The sequence below is a fragment of the Chrysochloris asiatica genome, unplaced genomic scaffold (assembly GCF_000296735.1).
Source record: "Chrysochloris asiatica unplaced genomic scaffold, ChrAsi1.0 scaffold00444, whole genome shotgun sequence".
Classification (NCBI taxonomy): Eukaryota; Metazoa; Chordata; class Mammalia; order Afrosoricida; family Chrysochloridae; genus Chrysochloris; species Chrysochloris asiatica.
Genome location: NW_006408962.1, coordinates 358,028 through 371,226, shown reverse-complemented (window position 1 = coordinate 371,226; position 13,199 = coordinate 358,028). Strand labels below are relative to the sequence as shown.

General features: G+C 38.4%; 1 pseudogene; it reads right to left on the bottom strand.

The window, feature by feature from the left end:
- Positions 1-3,089: 3,089 nt before the first annotated feature.
- On the bottom strand, positions 3,090-4,417 carry LOC102813414 (annotated as a pseudogene).
- Between the last annotated feature and the right edge of the window lie 8,782 nt (positions 4,418-13,199).

Below are 13,199 nucleotides of genomic sequence, written 5' to 3'. Positions count from 1 at the left end.
TGGATCTAAGCAAAATAAAGTCTGTAACAACTTCAATCTTTTCTCCATTTATCATGACATTGTTTATTGGTCAAATTGTAAGGATTTTTGTTTTCTTCACATTTAGGTACAATCTATACTGAAGGCTGTAGTCTTTGATTTTCATCACTAGGTATTTTAAATTCTTTTAGCTTTCAACAAGCAAGGTTGGGTCATCTGCCTATCACAGGTTGTTACTGAGTCTTCATCTAATTTTGATGCTGTGTTCTTCTTTATATAATCCAGTTTCTTGGATTATTTGCTCAGCATACAGATAGGTAAGTATGGTGAAGTTATATAACTGTGGTATGCGCCTCACCTGATTTTAAACCATTGGATATCCCCTTGTTCAGGTTGAACAACTGCCTCTTGGTCTTGTTCCAATTTATCATGAGCACATTTAAATGTTCTGGAATTCCCATTCTGTGTAATGTTATGCATCGTTTTCTATGTTCCACATAGTGGGATACCTTTACATGTTAACAATACACATGCAAACATATTTCTGGGAGTTTTGGTGTGACAATGCAGGATAAAACACTGAACTGCAAGGTTGTTTTGAACTGCAAGGTAGGTGGTTCAAATCCACAAAACACTCCTCAGAAACCCTATGTTGTTTTTTATAAGTGCCTTCAAGTTGGTTCTGACCCATAGTGACCCTGTATAGGGCTTCAAAGGAGTGACTGGTGAGCTTGAACTGCCAACCTTGTGGTTCAAACTGACTTTTCAGTACAACATATTAACCCACAGTGCCACACCAGGACTAGTCGGAACCGACTCTAATGGCACTTAACAACAACGAACATCTTTCTGGTTTTGGTGTAGTGAATTATTGAACCTCTCTTCTAGCCATAGTATGGTTTTCAACCCTGATGGATCTGGGTAAGAAAAGATTGGAGAAGATGCTGATAGGATTATTCGATTCAGTTATGAGTGTTAACAGAGTTAACTGAGATTGTAAAAACCTGGAATTTCAACATACACAAAATGAACCAAATCAGAAGTAGAAAGGGAAGATGTCACTACCATCAAAGAAGAAGAGCCAGGAGTGGAGTTCACCTTTTGGACCCAGAGATTGCTGTGCATTGAACCTCCTTGCCTCAGGGATAGAAAGTTGTGACACCAATAGATTGTCAGAATCAGAACCAACAACTAGATCACGAGACACAGTAGTAGGCTTCCCAGTCCACAGAGCAATAAAGTTAAGTGACTATGGGGAGGAGGCTTGTTTGCAGAGTGGGATACCTCCAGGCACTCAACTGGGGGCAGGGTGGGCCTATGCTTGCTGACAAAGGGAGCTGGAGACAATTGCCTTCAGGCTGAGGCTTATGTTGGAGTGGTATATCCTGTGGGGTGTTTTTTAGCAGCCCTAAGGATGCTACTACTCTGGTAGGGTAGTGTTTATGAATCGGGCTGTGAACTGCAAGGTCAGCAGTTTGAAACTACCAGCTGTTCCACGGGAGAAAGATGAGGCTTTCTGCTCCTGTAAAGATTTACAGCCTCGGAAACCCTGTACAGGGTCGCTCTGGGTCGGAACCGACTCGATGGCACTTAACAACAACAACAACAAAACAGCTATATAGCTCTGACTGGGCAGAGAGGCCTGCATATGGACAGAGCTGAGGAGAGGCTGTGCCCGGAGCTCTGGTAGCGTAGTGGTTACGAATTGGGCTGCAAACCTCAGGGTCACCAGTTCAACACTACCAGCTGTTCCGCGGGAGAAAGATGAGGTTTTCTGCTCCCGTAAAGATTTACAGCCTCGGAAACCCTGTACAGGGTCACTATGAGTTGGAACCGACTCCACGGCACATAACAACAACAACAACAACCTGTTACAAACCTCATAATTCTGAGTATATTATCTGAATCTTGTGTGGCCATTGCCAGGTATCACTGGACTAAACTGAAGAGTAGAGAAAGTTGTGGGAGCAGAGGTTGGATTTTGCACTGATGGTCTGGGCTTTCAGCCAAGATTCATCTGTTGGCCCCAATAATATTCCTATTTCCACATCCTCTTCTGAGTCTGGTTCAATTTCTGACAGCTCCCTGTCCATGTGCTGCTTCAACCATTTTTTATTTATCTTTAGCACAATTTTACTTGCAAGTGATACTAATGATATTGTTCAATGGCTTCCACATTCTATTGGGTCACCTTTCTTTGGAATGGGCACAAACATAGATCTCTTATGATTGATTGCCCTGGTAACTCTCTTCCAAATATCTTGTCATAGATGAGTGAGTGCCTTCAGCACTGCATTCGCTTGTTGAAACATTTAAATTTGTATTCCATCAATTCTTGGAGCCTTATTTTTCATGAATGTCTTCAGTGCAGTTTGGATTGCTTTCTTCAATACTGTAGGCTCTTGGTCACATGGTACTTCTTGAAATGGTTGAGCACTGACTAATTCTTTTTGGTACAGTGACTCTATGGATTCCTTCCATCTTCTTTTGATGCTTTCTTTTGTCATTCTTGTTTTGTCCATAGAATCCTTCAGTATTTCAAGTGGAAGCTTGAATTTCTACTTCAGTATTTTCAGCTTTACAAATATGAGTGTGTTCTTCCCTTTTGATCTCTAACTTCAGGTCTCTACACATTTCATTGTAATACTTGACTTTTCTTCTCAAGCTTCCCTTTGAAACTTTATGCTTTTACTTTATTACTTCTTCCATTTACTTTAACTTCTCTATATTCAAGAGCACGTTTCAGTGTCTCTTAGGACATGCACCTATTTTTCTTTCCTATCGTCATAATGGCCTTTTTCTTTCTTCTTTTATGAAGTTCTTGATGTTATGCTAGTTTTTCTGGTCTTTAGTCATTAGTTTCTAATGTATCACATCTGTTCTTTTTTTTTTAGGTGTCCGAACGAGCTTTATTGGGGTAAGGGCTGCACAGTGACACAGATGAACGCAGCCCACCAGGTGTCCTACGCATCACACCCAAAAGGTATGAAGAGTGTTTCACTAATAAAAACAACTGGAATAAGGGTTTTCTGAACAGCATCCCCACCCACCTGCTTCCTCTGAGGGGCTGCGAAAACTCCCAGCCACATCTTGGAGGATCTGAACTTCACTCAGAGATAGAGCCCCTCGGGAGTGCCTTCATGGTTTTTTTTTATAAAGAACGTTTTCTTTGGACTTTTTGAAGTCTTCGTTTGTGACTTTCATTCTACGTTCTCTCAAGGCCATGAGCCCAGCTTCCGTTCAGATCGCCTCGATGTCGGCCCTGGAGAGGTCGCCTTTAGTCATGATCAAGTCGTCCAAGGTCACATCATCAGTCAACGTCATCCTGCTTGTGTGGATCTGAAAGATGTACTTCTTGGTCTTCTCATCAGGCAGGGGAAACTCGAGCTTCCTGTCAATGCGGCCTGGTCTGATCAGGGCTGGATCTAAGGTTTCTATTTGGTTTGTGGCCATGATGTCTTTTACATCTCCCCTTGAGTCAAAGCCATCCAGCTGGTTCAACGGTTCCAACATCGTTCGTTGAATTTCTCTCTCACCACCGGAGTTTTAGTCGTATTTTTTTGTGTTGATGGCATCGATCTCATTAATAAACACGATGGAAGTTGCGTGTTCCTCCGCAACTCAAAACAGCTCCCACAAGAGTTTGGGCCCATCTCTCAGGTACTTCTGAATCAGTTCAGAGGCGACCACTGGCAAGAAAGTGGCAGAGGTTTGGTTTGCTATGGCTTTAGCTAATAATGTTTTACCTGTGCCAGGTGGGCCATATAGAATGACCCCCCTTAGGGGTCTTTATCCCCATATCTTCATAATACTCAGGATGAGTAGGAGGTAGCTCCACAGATTCCTTAATTTCCTGAATCTGGTTGTCCAGTCCCCCAATGTCAGCATAAGTCTCCTGGGGGGCCTTTTCCACCTTCATCATCGTGACCAGGGGATCGGTGTCATCCATCAGCATCCCAATCACCGCATGCACCTTGTGGTTGAGCAGGACCGAGCAGCCCGGCTCCAGCAGATCCTTGTCTACAAAGGACAGAATGCTGACGTAGTGCTCAGAGCCTACTGACGTAGACACGATGGTGTGGTTGTCATCAATGATCTCCTCCAAAGTCCCTATCTACATCGGGGTCCCCCTCAGATCATCCACCTTTGACCTTTCCTCCTCTTGCTTTTCTTCTACTGGCTTCATCTGCTCCTGATTTCTAATGAATTCTTCCTCCATGAGAAGATAGTCTTTAATCCTCTCAAGCTTCAGTAATTTTAACCGGCACTGAGTGTGAGGTGTCACCAGGGGGAGTTTGCTGGCAGCGTCTGGTCCCTTTGTTTTCTTCTTCTTTTTCCCCACTCGAGTTGGGACAGGTGGCTCATATTTGTTTTTCTTGTCCTTATCATCCTTCTTGCCACCTCCAGGACCATGACTACCACTCTGACTTTAACCCATCTTACCTTGGCCCACCGCTGCCGGGACTCACATCTGTTCTTGAGATGGTTTCTAAATTCAGTTGGAATATATTTAAGGTCATATTCTGGCTCTCATGGAGTTGTTTCAATTTACTTTAGTTTCAGCCTGAACTTGCATAGAAGCAATTGAAGATCTGTTACATAGTTGGCCCCAGGCCTTGTTTTGGTTGATGATATGGAGCTTCTCCAAAGAGCCCTGTTGTTGTTGTTGTTGGTGGTGGTTATGTGCCGTGGAGTCAGAACCGACTCATAGCGACCCTGGACAGGGTTTCCGAGGCTGTAAATCAGAGCCCTGGTAGCATAGTGAATTATGAGCTGGACTGCTGACTGAAAAGTCATCAGTTTGAATCTACCAGTTGCACCATGAAAGAAAGATGAGACTTTCTGCTCCCATAAAGATTTTCAGCCTTAAAAACCCTATACAGGGTCTCTGTGAGTCAAAACTTAGGTGATGGCACAGAACCACCACCACCAGTGAGCTTCTCAATCATCTTCTCCTATGGATGTAGCTAATTTGATTTCTGTGTAGGTGAGGTTCATGTGTATAGTCATGTTTTATGTTGTTTTTAAAGATATTGGCAATGAATATGTCATTGCAAATTTCTATCATGTTTGTATCACTGAAGCAATCTTTTCTTCATATGGATCCTTCATATTTGTTTCCAACTTTCATATTCCAATCACCAGTAATTGTCAATGCATCTTGATGAAATGTTTGCTCATTTTCAGACTGAAGGACTTGGTAGAATTCTTCAGTTCCATCATCACTGACTTTAGTTTTTCATGCATACATTTGAATTATAATAGTATTACTGATCTTTTTTGTAGGCTCACAGATATTATCCTTTCACAGGCAACATTGTACTTTTAGATAGATCTCAAAATGCTCTTTTTGATGGTGAATGCGCTGACACCTTTCTCAGAATACGGAACCATATGATTGTCTGATTCAAGATTGTCATCATCTACTCAATTCAAGTCACTAATCCTAGTGTGTTGCTGTAGGATAAGCACTAGACAGAAAGGTCAGTTTGAATCTCAAGGTTGGTGGTTCAAACTCGCTAGCTATGCCTTGGAAACCATATGTAGGGTCTCTATGAGGTGGAACAGATTCGACAATGCTTAACAATAGCAACAATCTTAGAATATTCATCTTTTTGCATTTCATTTTTTATAATTTCTAATTTTCTTAGATTTATCCATCATACAGTCTATGTTCCAATCCTTAATGTGTGTTTACAACTGTTTCTTTAAATTTTGTGTTGTGCTTCATCAGCAAATGTCGGTCCCCAAAGTTTGCTCCATTCATGTCATTAAGGTCAATTCTTCTTTAAGAGACAGCTCTTTCATTTTCATATCTTGAGTGCCTTGCAACCTGAGGGCTTATCTTCCAGCACTATATTAGGCAAATTAATGCTGTTATTCATAAGGTTGTAAATGGCTAACCATTCAAAAGTAGTCTGTTTCTCCTTCTTTCTAGACTGTCTTAGTCTGAAACCAGTTCACCATGGTTGAGCCTGATGGTATTTAAAATATCAGTGGCATAGCTTCCAGCATCACAGCAACATGCAAGTCACCACAATATGACAAACTGATAGATGAGTGGTTGTAAATATAATAACAAGAAATATAAAACATCTAGAAGAAACATATAAGTTTTTATTTTCTAAGAAGTTGGAATGAGTAATGATTTATTTGACATTACAAAAAGAAGCAACAATCATAAAAGGCTATAAATTGGACTTCAAATTAAAACTTGTTGTTTTTAAGTGCTGTTTCAACTCATAGTGATCCTTTTTTAGGGTTTCTGAGCCTTTAAATCTTCACAGGAGCAGAAAGCCTCATCTTTTTCATGCAGAGGAGCTGGAAGGCTCCAACTGTGGACCTTATGGTTCTTCATCCAGTGCTTATCACATGGAACTACTGTGCTCCCCAAATTAAAAACTACTGTGGCACTGTGGGTTAATATGCCGGACTGCAAAGCCATTTGAACTGCAAGGCCGGCAGTTCAAGCTCACCAGCTGCTCCTGGGAAACCCTATATAGGGTTGCTATGGGTTGGAACTGACTCGACAACACTTAACAACAACAACAACAACAATCTTTAAAATAGATTCCTGGTGTGATGCTATAGGAATAAGTACGAGGCTACTAACTGAGAGGTCATTGGTTCAAACCCACCAGTTGCTCCTTTAAACTTTATACAAGATCACTATGAGTCAGAACCAAATCACAACATTTAGCAATAACAATCCCTAAAATATATCACTATAAAATCAACATGTCACAGAAGGAAAAGGATCTTTGAAATATCTTTTTCTCTTGCTATTACTCTTTCTCTCTTGGTAACCAAGTGAAAAAAATAGGAAATATGTTTGAACAGACTTTTCAGAGAAGAAAATACATATATTACTATTAAGTTCATGAAAAGATGGTCAATGTGATAAGTCATCTAGAATAGCAAATTAAACCTACAGTGAGTTATTATTTCACAACCAAAATAATTGCTATTATAAAAAAAAGACTGGCAATACCAAAAGTTGTTGAGCCAATGGAAAAACTTGAATTCCCATGCATGTTTTTGAAAATTTAAAATTGTTCAAACACTTTGGGAAGTTGAATGGAAATTTATTATAAAGCTAAACAGAATCTACCTTATGATCTAGCAACCCACTTCCAAGTGTTAAGTTATGTGTCTAAACCCCTTTCCAAGACTGAAAGTCAATGGGAACATATGAGCAGTCTTGTAAGTTTGCTAGTGACAGCATTGGTCTATTTATAAGTGGAAGCGGGGGAAAGGCAGTAATGAAGGCATGTGCTGAGCTTGAACGTGTTCCACAGACTCCTGTTAACTGTGAAATGAGAAAAAGAAGAGGAAGGGCTGGTTAGTCCAGAGTTTGGGGAAACTTGGGAACCACGGAGCCCATGGACACTGACTTAGTCACTGGGTGCTAGAGCTGAGAGTAAACTGTCTAGCTGATATGAAGTGGGAAGAGGCATGCTAGAATACCCAAACTTGCAGATAATACACATTTGGCCTATCCTGGATGGCTTGATGACCAAAACTCAACTAGAAGAAGATAAAGAAATTTGATATAGGAAGCAAGTGCAAATTGCTACAATTTAATGAACTTGACCTTATCTTATATATGTAATAACACAAAATGCTAATTGAGAGGGAAGGAGTCTTCAAATCAAGGATCAAGCATGTCCCCTCAGTACACAGGATTGATAGGAATGGGCAACTCAGACATAGGCTACCTAAAATGGGGAGATTGTAAAGGCATGAAGTTGCTGGCTTACAAGTTTTCATGAAGGAGTTTGCTTAGTTTCAGAGAAAGTGGTGAAAAGTAGAATCCCCACTGAATAGTTTCCATCTTGTCTAGATGGGTCAAGTGAAAGGAGATGGTGATAGGATTCTTTTGATTTAGCAGTGAGTAATTGGAGTACTGGTGTGGTGCTGTGAGCTAATGCACTGGACTGCAAAGGCATTTGAACCACAAGATCAATGGGTCAAGCTCACCAGCTTCTCCTTGGAAACCCTGTACAGGGTCGCTATGGGTCTGAACTAACTCATTGACACTTAACAACAACAATTGTTATCATGACTAATTGTGATTGTCACAATTGTAAAGGCATAAGATGTGTAACAAAAAGGGGGGAAGTAATTAATCTGACATTCCAGGAACAGAGGATCCTAGAACTAGCAAGAGGGAAGAACATGAGCGGAACGTGGGATCCTAACCAGAGAAGCAGCAATACCAGAGATGGAGGCAGAGACAATTCCATGGAGAGTTAGAGTATTTCAGAACTTAAGACTCATGGAAAAAGAAAGGCAGTGTGCTCATGGGCAGAGGGATGGTTTGCAAAATGTGTCCTTTGATTATCTAAAGGATTATATACTCGTGTGTTTTGGTGTACATCAAAAAGGGAGATTGTAATCATTACAATGAAATAAGATGCAATTGGTTGAGTGCAAAACTGATATTCTGCCATGTAGACGATCACTCAATTCACAATAAAAGCTTTAAAAAAAAAAAAGTGAATAGAGGTAAATACATGAAAAGGATTGCAATCATTGTAATGAAGCAAAGTATACAATTGTTGAATGTAAAATTGTTATCTGTTCTGTAAACCTTCACTCAATTTACAATAAAATGTTTTTAAAAAAACTAAAAAAAAAACATGTCTACAAAATGAATTTAATTAGAATGTTCACAGAAAGTTTATTCATAGCCTAAAATTTGAAACAACCCAATTGTCCACCAAAGGATAACAATGATAAAACATTACAGTGCATATGTACATACAGTTCAGCAATAAAAGGTACAATTGCTGATAATGCAACAGTATGCATAAATCTCAAAAATACAATAATGAGTAAAAAATGCAGATATGAAAGAATACGTGTCATATGATTTTATTTTTATGAAATGAAAGCAAATGCAAAACTAATCTATGATGTTAGGATTCGTTTTGGTGGTGGTGGTGGTAGTGGGATACCAAGGAACGCAAAGCACCTTTAAGGAGTTATGGGGATATTCTTTGCATTGTTTGGGGTAGTGGTTACTCAAATATATCCATTAATAAAACTTATCAACATTCTGATCTGTTCATTTTAATGTATATAAGTTAAAATTTTTCACCCTCACCAGTCATACTCAATTCATCAACAAATCCTACTTACTATCCCTACAAAATATATCTCAAGTCTAAAGTCTTCTGTCATCTCTTTTACCCACTCCCTAAGCTACCATTTAGCTCTTGTATATAATATTTTGAATGCTCCTTTGGATTCTGGTGTGGTGCTGTGGGTTAATGTGCTGGACTGTGAAGTCAGTTTGAACCACAAGGTCGGTGGTTCAAGCTCACCAGCTGCTCCTAAGAAACCCTATAGAGGGTTGCTATGGGTCAGAATTGACTTGACAGCACTTAACAACAACAACGGTGTCTTTGCTTCCACTCTCAGTTTACTCAGTAGCCAGAGTAATCTATTAAAAACATCTAATCTATAAAAATTAAAAAGATTTTGTCTTCTATTTCCATGACTCACTTGTTTTCCATCTGTTTAAGAATATTTAATTGAATAAGAAAAGCTCCTTGTTTTTGTTTTAAGGGAACATTAACAACCAAACCCCAAACCAAAGACCAAACCAGTTTTTATCAAATCAATTCTGACTTATAGCAACCCTATTTGCACGGAGCAGAACTACATTTTCCAGAGTTTTCAGAAGCAGAGCCTATTAGGATTGCTATACTTTTCTTCTGCAGTGCTTCTGGGTGGGTTTTAATCACCACCTTTAGGTTAACAGTTGAGCACTTACTGTTTGAACCACCCAAGGACTCATAGCAGAGCATAGAAAACAATGATTTTCTTTTAAAAGCAGAATAACAATCAATGTCAATAATACAGTAAAGTCTATTTAGGAGGGCATCTCTTCTTGAGGAATTAGTCTGTTCTACAATATGCAATTCTTCTTAAGAATTTTTCCAGGAGAATTTTTGTATCATTTATTTTCTCTTTGACTATATCTTCTTCATCAAAAATATATTCTATCTAATATACTATCAACTTTATCACATTGTTTTATTTCTTGATACATCAATGATTTTTCATCAATTGAGTATTTTTTTATTCTCTTTTTGAATTGCATTGTAAAACTAAAAGTAAATTTCCTTAGCTTTCTTCCCACAAAGACCTAATAAATATGCTTGCCATTCCATTATCTGTCACGAGTAGAATGTTGATATTAGAACCCAGAAGTGACAATGTGAATTTTATCTGACATTTATTTGAATATTTACACCTTACAAATCTCTAGTCTCTTTCTTTACTGTATCTTACTGGCATTGTAATAACTTCCACAGAAAGAGTTATTATTCTGTGTATATTCTGGTAGCCTCTAAATTCCCAAAGTACATTTTCCATTGTGACACAAATTAGTTGTGCATTTTAAAATACAAAGAGCCCTCCCCCCTCCACTCCATTAGAAGAGATATTTAAGCACAAAGGCAGAAGCAATCAGTGATTGTCTCTTCATCTGAAAGAAGTGGGTGCCTGATGTGAGAGTAGCATTGAATCCCCAGAGGGGTGAACATTTTTCATTCTTTGTATTTATAAGGAAAAAATAGAAGGAAGAAATAGAAACAGATATTGTAACACTTCAGGTAGGGCATCTGCTGTCTTGGAATGCAATGGCTAGAAGTCAGAAATAAGTAAAGTCTAATATGTGAGATCATGGCACTGTGGGTTAATGCATCAGACTGCAAAGCCAGGTTGGCGGTTCAAACTCACCAGATGCTCCTCAGAAACCCTATATAGGGTAAATATGGGTCGTAACTGACTCAACGGTAAAAAACAACAATATGTGAGCTCTGAATTTAGCAACTGAGCAGCATCTTTTATCTATTTTCTAGAAGATAGAGCTAGTTGCCTGGCATGCACAAATGGTACCATGCTCAGCTACTAAGTTTGGTGATTGTAATTCATTCAGAAGATCCTTGGAAGAAAGGTCTGATGATCTGCTTCTGAAAGATCATAGCCACTGAAAACCCTAGAGAGCATAGTTCTACTATGACATGTCCCGGGACACTATGAGTTGGAATTGACTCAATGACAACTTTTTTTAGGGGATGTTGGGCTTCTGATATTTCAAATTACTTTAGTGGGAATATATAAGAGTTTTCTTAAAAATGGAAATATAAAGGTGGTTGTTTTATAGCAAAAGGAGTGGAGGTCCCTGGGACCATCAAGGGAGAAGAGCAGAGAGCGGGACCCAGAGAAACAGTGATGCCAGAGATGGAGTCAGAGACAATGAAGTGGAGAGATGGAGCGGCTGGAGACTCTAGACCCAGAGAGGGAGAGGGGTTGTGTGCTGACAAAGGAGGGGCAGGCTTGTGGGGTATACCCTTTGGTTGTTTGGTGATGCATGGAGGGGATGGTAATCATGGCATTGAAACTATATATGAAAGGATGAATGTAAAACTACTGTTCTCCCATGTAAACTATCATATAATTCACAATTAAAACTTTTTTTAGAAAAAGGATTCTAAGTCATTTAGATGCTATTGGTTTCATATAGGTGTAGAGTGCCTTTAAAAACTGTCATTAACATTGGCATCAAGTATTTGATGATTTTCTTTAGCCTCATCCACATTTTTCAGAACATACAGAGACTAGTAATTCTATATGTTACAGGTTTACAAACTAGATAGCACATGCCAGTCTACATCATATTTTTATTTTGGAAAAGTTGCTTAATAGAAATTTGATAGTGGGATAGATTAGTGAGAAATTTCTTTTGGACATAAAGGTAAATTCATTTTATTAGTATCAGTTTCAAAAACAAAATATCTGAGGAGATAGGAAATGGCTAAACAGTCATCACATTGTACATTTGAAGAATATTATTAAAGACAAAAATACTGAAAGGTGAAATATGTATTTTAATTTTTAGAATAATACATTAGAGTAGAGAAAATTAGGAAGCAATTATTGTGCTCATTCTAGCTTCAAAAGAAAACAATAGTGGGCTTCACAGAATTAATAGGAAAGCTCATTGGAATTTAATAAAAGAAAATGAATACAGAAGATAAGCAGCATGAAGAAAAGATCACAAACTCAAAGAATAGGAGGAATCAAAGAACGAATATAAGTCAGATAAAGAAATTGGGGGCAAGTAAGAGAAATGCATTGAGAAAAAAATGAGAGAAATAAGAATGATGATAAAATAGAGAAAAAGAAGCCAATTAAAATGTAGAAATATAATTTTAGAAGATAAATTATACAAAGATGAAGCAAGAAGAGTAAGGACGATAATAAAAGAAAAATTACAGAAGGATCATAAGAAATCATGAGATTATAAGAACTGAAGGTTTAGTCCCTGTAGATGGTGATGAAGTCTTCATACTTGAACAGCAATCTTGACTTTGAGCACACACAATACATAGTCCTGCCTTTAGGTGGGTAAGTGGTCTGCATTCATCTTTATCATCCTTCTCTGTCCTGCAATTGCTCCAGGCTTGCCAACACCAAATAAATTTTTATATCAATTGAAATGGAACGGTAGATGGGATGTAGTGGCAAGTATTCTGTTTTTGCTACCATTGACTGTAGACCTTCTCTTCATGTACAGTAGTTAGAACAGAAAGCTTGTCCATCAGAGATTTTTGTGCCTTTAATATTTTTTTTCTGTAACTTATTAATTTTACCTTTAGTAATGTTCATCTAATGAACATGGATTTTCTGTCTCTGGATAGGTATACAAAGATATATAGTGGGAAATGGAATAAGGACACAGGGAATCAAAGATGTAAGATGACAATGAATTCCATCTTCTAAGGAGCCAATAGATTCAAACATATAAATAATCAGGAAGATGGCACAAAGCCAGGCAATGTTTTGTACTGTTACAGATAAGGTGGCTATGTGTCATAGCCAACTTGATGGCAATTAATGACAACACCAATCAGTCAATAAGAGAACAAAAGTGGAAAACAGGACATAAAACACAAGGCAGAGCGAAAAAGCCTCCAACCCTTCACCTCAGAGAAACTTAATAATTGTTTATATTCTGAAGACATCTTTAATTTCTGAGAGTAAAATAAGCAACTGTAAAATATTATGTAAGGTGTATACAACTTAGAGACTTTTCACTTTTCTAACAGCAGGTTTGATACACAAAAGGAATAATAAATGTTAAAGCCAATGAATGTTAAAATTCAAAAACAGAACAGAAAAAAAGAACAGAAAAGCTAATTTGA